General features: G+C 42.0%; 1 long non-coding RNA gene across 2 annotated transcripts in view; it reads left to right on the top strand.

The window, feature by feature from the left end:
- The first annotated feature begins 2,020 nt into the window (after positions 1-2,020).
- The window catches only part of LOC117677521 (uncharacterized), a 9,540-nt gene continuing 3,675 nt past the window's right edge, over positions 2,021-7,885 (top strand). The window contains exons 1-2 of one of the 2 annotated variants that reach the window (XR_004594804.3): positions 2,021-2,148; positions 5,325-5,375. This is a non-coding gene — a long non-coding RNA (uncharacterized LOC117677521). Of the gene's footprint in view, positions 2,149-4,488; positions 4,585-5,324; positions 5,376-7,885 lie in introns of those variants that run through there. The other variant, XR_015734328.1, reaches the window with a different exon arrangement.

Raw genomic sequence — 7,885 nt, 5'->3', positions numbered from 1 at the left:
TTTGTTGTACATGTTTTTAACTTGTGTTCGCCGCCCTGAGTCCTTCTGGAGAAGGGCGGCATATAAATACATGAAATAAATAAATAAATAATGCTTTACACAACTCTCTGAGCAGTTTACAACGTCAGCATATTGCCCCCAACAATCCGGGTCTTCATTTTACTGACCTCAGAAGGATGGAAGGCTGAGTCAAACTTGAACCCCGTCAGGATCGAACTCTTGGCAGTGGGCAGAGTCAGCCTGCAACACTGCATTCTACGCACTGTGCCCCCACTTATTCTATACTTGTGCATTTGATTTTTCCTGCCTAGGTAAAATCTAAGTAAAAATCAAGTGCACAGGTATAGAATCGGTGGCACCTGGCTCCCACCACCCACTCCAGGAAAAAAAAGATGATTGAATTTATTGTAGACTGTTGAGAAGTTCAAGAGAACCAGGACACGGGCCGTAGTTCACATGAGTTCAGCACTTCTCTGACATTCATTAAAGCAGCTCAACTTTTTTTTCTCTCCAGATTTCCAGTTGATGAAAGAGGCAGGACTTCAATTGTGTAATGTGATGTCACTTTGGAAGCTGTCCCAAAAAACCCCTAATGCAATCTTAGGCGGCATCCACAGGGATATAATGTCAAGATCACGGAAAGTGATAGTATTGCACTCTACTTCACTGGTCAGGCCTGAAGTTCTATGTCCAGTTCTGTCTGCCACAATAAAAATAGGATGCTGAAGAACTAGAAAGAAGGCAGAGAAGTGCAACCAAGATGATGAGGGGCTTAGAAGCTAAATTCTATGAAGGGCAGTAGAAAGAACTAGGTGTTTCACCTAAAGGGAAGAAGCCTAAGGAGAGATATGAGACTGCCTTCCAAAACATGAAGGACAGGGGAAAACCATTTATTCTCCAGAACTCCCAAGTGTAAGATAAAAAACAATGAATGGAAAATTTATAAGAATATAAAGTGAAATCTGATATTAATATACTGGATATAAATGTAAATAATGACCCTGCTTACAAAAAGGTAAATTATGAATTGTCAAGTATTTGCAAGCCATTGGCACATGTGTCATATAGACACCAGTGGAGGCAGAGAGTGTCTCCACCCGTGTGGAAAGGAGGGGCTTACCCTGAGTATAAAACCCCCTCCAACCTTTTCCACCTTGCTCTTTCTCCATCTCTCTCTCTTCATGTTTGTTCCTCATGAGACTTGATCTCTGTTGTACATAGTTAATATGATTTATCATATGAATAAATACGTTTAAGACATTTATTTATGCATCTGCCTCTGAACTCTTCTATGCTCCTGGGTGTTTCTACGATCCCAATTCCACATGAATATTTAAAAATAAAGAGAAGGAGCGGGAAGATAAAAGTTAAGAGTAAAGACAAAAGTCGATGCAGAAAGTTGTAAAATTGTATATATCTGTTGTTAGTGTTGTATTTTAACGTTTGATGTAATTGTATGTATTTTTGTTTTGTTTTTTTCTCGTTTTCTTTTGCTATTGTGTGTTTGGTTTTAAAAATGTAAAATACTCAATTAAAAAAAAAAAAATTAAAGGGAATTTCCTGATGGTGATGATTATTAAACAGTGGAACAGCCAGCCTCCTGAAGTCATGGATACCAGATATCTGGAAGATTTCAAGCAGAAGTTGGATGGCCATTCATCTGGGAAAGTCTGAGGATTCTTGCCCTAGACAGGGTTTGGACTAGAAGATCTCCAAGTTCTCTTTCAGTTCTATAATTATATGATCTTGACTTTTTTGATGCTGTCCACCACCTCCTGCAGACACCCTGCTTCTAGGTTGCATGTTGGTGAGTGTGATTAGCAATTTGAGCTTTTCATATGAATCTATTCAAGACTGAGGTAGTTTGCGATTAGATTCTTCAAGAAGAATCTAGAAGTTTACGGTTGGCTTTGATTGATTTCATGTTATACCACTTCTTGCCACTCAAGACAGATTTCATAATAATTGTGTCATAATTGTATTATGTGTCAATTGTGTCAATAATCGTGTCACAGCACACAATAAAATAAGACCTCAAGGAACACACATCTGCCCCCCCCCCCCATTGCACAGATATGGAAAGGATTGACACTATCCACAATGGAGGAATAGTTGGTGAAGTTGACAAATTTTGGTGAAATGGATAAGGTAATTTCTTTGAGTAGAGAAAAGATATTGCCTACATTTCTTGCTGGCTGAAAGCCTCTTATGGACTTTTTGCAGAAAAATGGAAACAGAACTTGTGATTTACAGTTTTGATGATTAAATAGGATCATTTATACAAAGAGTAATAAAATGTAACTTTAGAGAAAGGTTAAATATATATTTGTATAAATATAACATTGTATAGTTATAACTGTTGTGAAGAGTATCGGAAGCTACTTTTTTATATTTTTTTCTTTCTTTTCTATTTTTCTTAACTTTTTTTTCTTCTCTTGCACTATTCTTTTTTCATTGATCTATTTCTCTCTCTCTCTCTCTCTCTCTTTTTTTTTTAAATTTGATTTATATGCCACCCTTCTCCGGAGACTCAGGGCGGCTTAAATGCATTAAGCAATAGCCTTCATACTTTTGTATATTTATACAAAGTCAGCTTATTGCCCCCACAAACTGGGTCCTCATTTAACTTACCTTAGAAAGGATGGAAGGCTGAGTCAACCTTGAGCCTGGTGAGATTCGAACTTACAGTAATTGCAGACTGCTGGTGTTAATCACAATGCTTTTAGTCTGCTGAGCTATCAGGCCCCTGATTATTGCTATTAGGTTGGGTTAGTTTTTATGTACATGTTTAATTGTTTTATTAAAAAGAAGAAAAAAGCACATATACGTGCCGTCAAAACCTTTTGAAATAGAATGATTTTTCGCATTTTGTAAAGTGCAAGTGAGATAGGGAATAGACTTTAGAATAACAGAGTTGAATAGGAACTTGGAGGTCTTCTAACCAACCCCCGGATCAATACCATTTCAGACAAATGGCTGTCCAATCTCTTCTTAAAAACCTCTAGTGATGGAGCATCCATGATTCCTGAAAGCAAGCAGTTCCACTGATTAATTGTTCTGGTATGAAATTTCTCATTATTACTAGATTTATCCTTGTTTAGTTTCCATCCATTGCTTCTTGTCCTGCCTTCAGGTGTTTTGGAGAATAGGTTGATCTTTCTCTTCTTTGTGGCAGCCTGTTAGATGTTGGAAGGCCGCTATCATATCAACCCTAGTCCTTCTCTTCACTGGACTAGCCATGCCCAGTTCCCGTAGCTGTTCTTCATATGTTTTAGCCCCAGTCTCCTAATCATCTTTGTTGCTCTTCTCTGCACTCTTTCCAGAGTCTCTACAGCCCGCTCACCTTTTCTCCTGCAGAAATTCTCAATGCTTCAGAATTTAAGGTTTATTTCTGAAAGCGTTCCATGACTGCCTCTTTCTGGTAGCAAAAGGAATTGCATAAGGCAAATCGAAAGGAAGGTTTTTCTGCAATGTACTCATTTTTTATATATGTAATTTTGTTAAATTTATCAAATACAAGTGCAAATAAAGATTGTGGTAAAGGGGGGAAGGTGGGGGGAAGAGGAAGAGAATTGTGCGGGGTAAAGGGAAAAGCAGAAAAAAACCATTCGCTTCCAATTACTACCAACCTGCCTTCCATTGAGGACCTGTATACTGCACGAGTCAAAAAGAGGGCTGTGAAAATATTTACAGGCCCCTCGCATCCTGGACATAAATTGTTTCAACTCCTACCCTCAAAATGATGCTATAGAGCACTCCACACCAAGACAACTAGACACAAGAACAGTTTTTTCCCAAACACCATCACTCTGCTAAACAAATAATTCCCTCAACACTGTCAAACTATTCACATTAGGCTGCATTACTATTGCCATTGGTCTTCTCATCGTTCCTGTCACCCATCTCCTCTCACTTGTGACTGCATGACTGTAACTTTGTTGCTTGTATCCTTGCGATTTATATTGATATTATTTCCTAGTATGATTTGATAACTTATTGTACCGCACGACTGTCACTGGGTGTTGTGCCTTTTGATTCTTGATGAGTGTATCTTGTCTTTTTATGTACCCTGAGATCATATGCACCGAAGACAAATTCCTTGTGTGTCCAATCACACTTTGGCCAATAAAGACTTCTATTCTAATAACATTGCAGCCTCAACTTTTTATCTTTGCATTCCTAATATAAACTAGCCACTTCTATAACAATAAACGTATGTAATTAGCACATCCCAAAAATCAGAGTTTCATTTTTTTTCTATCTCAAGCACAAAATCTAGAAGCAGAGGTACTGCAGTCTTAAATGGTTTGTTTCCCTTCAATAAATTGCTGAAAATGAAACTTAACCAATCTCTTTCCAATGTTAACTCTTGTTTCACATTGATCATGGTGTCTGGCCTAGTACATTCCTCTTCTTTGTTGTTTTTGGAGCAGTAAAAAACAAAAAAATAAATAAAACCCCACCCTTTTTTCCTGTCATTTGTCTTAGAAAGGAAACCTTTGGCAGAACTCTTGTTAATGTCACTGATTTCAGAAAGAAAAATCCAGGTGAAAGTCCTTGCTCCATTCACAGGATTCATTATAGGTAGTTACAACTTATAAATTGATTTAATTACCCGTCAAAGTTACAACAGCACAGAAAAAAAGTGACTGAAGACCATTTTTCACACTTAGCATCCACACAGTCATGTGATCAAAATTCAGACTCTTGGCAACTGACTCATGACGGTTGCAGTGCCCTGGGGTCATGTGATCCCCTTTTGTGACCTTTCAATGAGCAAAATCAATGGGGAAGCCAGATTCACTTAACAACTGTGAACAAACCAGTGATTCAGTTAACAACTGTGGCAGGAAAGGTTGTAAAAAAAATTCACTTAACAAATATTCTCACTTAAGCAACAGAAATTTTTGGCTCAATTGTGGTCCTAAATTGAGGACTATCTATAATCTTTTCAGGATACAGAATATGGCCTTGGTGCATTTCCTGCCTACTTGAATTGATTGGAACTCCCACTGGTAGCCCACATCCCTCCTCCCCCAAATGTCAATCACAAACATCAAGTATCTCTGCATTATTTTATGGATGATAAAGGAATTTTCTTTGCTTTGGAAAAGACTGGTTCCCCCCACATCTGACTCTTCCCCTCTTTTCAGGAAACGGTCAAAAGCATGTTTCCCAGATCTGTGGAATGGAGGTGGGGGAGATTATTATACAAGCCACTTATGCTAGGAAGCATTATTTTATTTACTTGGGAGACCACGTGGTCTTTTTTAATTTATTGAATGTGTCGCAATGTTTTTATATGTGATACTGTCTGTTTCCAGTTTTACAATGAGCCGCCTGGAATCATAGGAGGTGATGACATAGAATTACATGTAAGTAAACATTATGATTTAATGTGAAGGCTTGACTCGTCCACGTGCTTAGGGAATGAATGAATCATTCATGAAAAATGAGGGGGGGGGAATGGTATTTAAAAACCTGTGTTCTGACAGACGAGCACAATTCAAAGCACACTGACGATGTCTCCTCGAATGGTGACAAAACGTTTGCAACCAAACTGCCAAGCTTGGAGCTCAAACCAACATCCTAATGAATGAATCACCACACCTATCTTAAGCCACCCAGGGGCATCTGCAGCAGGGTGGGTTCTAAAATTTTTCACTACCGGTTCTGTGGGTGTGACTTAGTTTGTGGGCATGGCTTTTAATTTAATTTAATTTTTAATTTAATATTTAAATTTATATACCGCCCTTCTCCCGAAGGACTCAGGGCGGTGAACAGCCGTAGATAAAAAACATAGAATACAAAATTTAAAAACAATTTAAAAATATATTAAGCATTTTGGCCCAACAGTTAAAATCCCCCATTTTTTTTTTAATTTGATTTATATGCCACCCTTCTCCGGAGACTCAGGGCAGCTTACAATGCGTTAAGCAATAGCCTTCATACTTTTGTATATTTATACAAAGTCAGCTTACTGCCCCCACAAACTGGGTCCTCATTTAACCTACCTTAAAAAGGATGGTAGGCTGAGTCAACCTTGAGCCTGCTAAGATTCGAACCTGCAGAAATTGCAGGCAGCTGTGTTAATAACAGGGTGCATTAAACCACTGTACTACCAAGGCTCCTTTAAAATTCAAATTTAAAATTACACCATTAGAGAGTTAGGTCAGCCCGGCTTGATGAAATAAAAAAGTTTTGAGGGCCCGACGGAAAGTACGTAGATCTGGAATCATCCGTATCTCCAGGGGGAGCTCGTTCCAGAGGGCAGGTGCTCCCACAGAGAAAGCTCTCCCCCTGGGGGCTGCCAGCCGACATTGTTTGGCCGATGGCACCTGGAGGAGCCCCTCTCTGTGGGAGCGTACTGGCCAGTGGGAGGCTCTCGGTGACAGAAGGTGGTCTTGTAAGTATCCAGGTCCTAAGCCATGGAGCTCTCTAAAGGTGGTCACCAACACCTTGAATCGCACCTGGAGGACCACCAGGAGCCAGTGCAGCTCATGCAGGAGAGGTGTTACATGGGAGCGCCACGACGCCCCCATTACCACCCACGCAGCCACATTCTGGACCAGTTGGAGTCTCCGGGTGCTCTTCAAGGGGAGCCCATGTAGAGAGCGTTACAGTAGTCCAGGTGGGAAGTGACGAGAGCATGAGTGACCATGCACAAGGAGTCCCGATCCAGAAAGGGACGCTACTGGCGAATCGGGCGAACCTGATAAAAAGCCCCCCTGGCCACGGCTGTCATATGCTCTTCTAAAGACAGCCGTGTGTCCAGGAGGACACCCAAGTTGTGAGCCCTCTCCGTGGGGGCCAATAACTCGCCCCCAATAGCCAGCGATGGCACCAGCTGGCTATATCGGGACGCCGGAAGCCACAGCCACTCGGTCTTGGAAGGGTTGAGTCGGAGCCTGTTCTCCCCATCCAGACCCGCACGGCCTCTAGGCACTGGGACATCACTTCTTGGGCATCATTGGGATGGCCTGGGGTGGAGATGTACAGCTGAGTATCATCAGCATCCTGATGGAACTCCACCCCAAAACCACATATGATCTCACCCAGCCCCGGAACACCCAGGACATCACGTCAAGGGCATCATTGGGGTGGTCCGGGGTATTATTGGGGTGGTCCCCAACCTCCCGGGAGGTTACACGAGGCTGGCTCCAAAGGATTGTCAACGCTTCTTTGAGAGAGGGTTACTTTCCTGCTGCCTTGAAAGAGGCGGTGGTGAGGCCCCTCCTCAAGAAGCCCTCCTTGGACCCGGCTGTTTTAGCAAATTATCATCCAGTCTCCAACCTCTGCTTCATGGCAAAGGTTTTTGAGAGTGTGGTGGCGCGACAGTTCCCCCAGTGCCTGGATGAAGTGGTCTATCATGATCAGTCCCAGTCGGGCTTCAGACCTAGGCATAACACGGAAACGGCATTGGTCGCATTGGTTGATGATCTCTGGAGGGCTCGGGACAGGGGTTGTTCCTCTGTCCTGGTCCTATTAGATCTCTCAGTGGCTTTTGATACCATCGACCATGGTATCATGCTGCGCCGGTTGGAGGGGTTAGGGGTGGGTGGCACTGTGCTACAGTGGTTCTCCTCCTTCCTCTGACCAGTCGCAGTTTGTGTTGACGGGGGGGCAGAGGTCAACCCCAAGGCGCCTTGTATGTGGGGTGCCGCAGGGGTCGGTCCTCTCACCCCTTCTGCTCAACATTTATGTGAAGCTGCTGGGTGAGATCATCCGTGGTTTCATGGCTTGATGGTCATGTGACAATTCTTTAGGATTTAGCAAAGGTACTCGTCTACCAGACTTTTAACTGCTTGCAGAGCTGTACCGGTCTACTCATGTATTTTTGCAGGCACTGGTCTACCCATTTATTTTTACAGGCACCAGTCTACTC

This window comes from Pantherophis guttatus, chromosome 1 (assembly GCF_059756535.1).
Source record: "Pantherophis guttatus breed Tessera chromosome 1, ASM5975653v1, whole genome shotgun sequence".
In the NCBI taxonomy this organism is placed as follows: domain Eukaryota; kingdom Metazoa; phylum Chordata; class Lepidosauria; order Squamata; family Colubridae; genus Pantherophis; species Pantherophis guttatus.
This window is presented reverse-complemented; position numbering and strand designations above follow the sequence as displayed.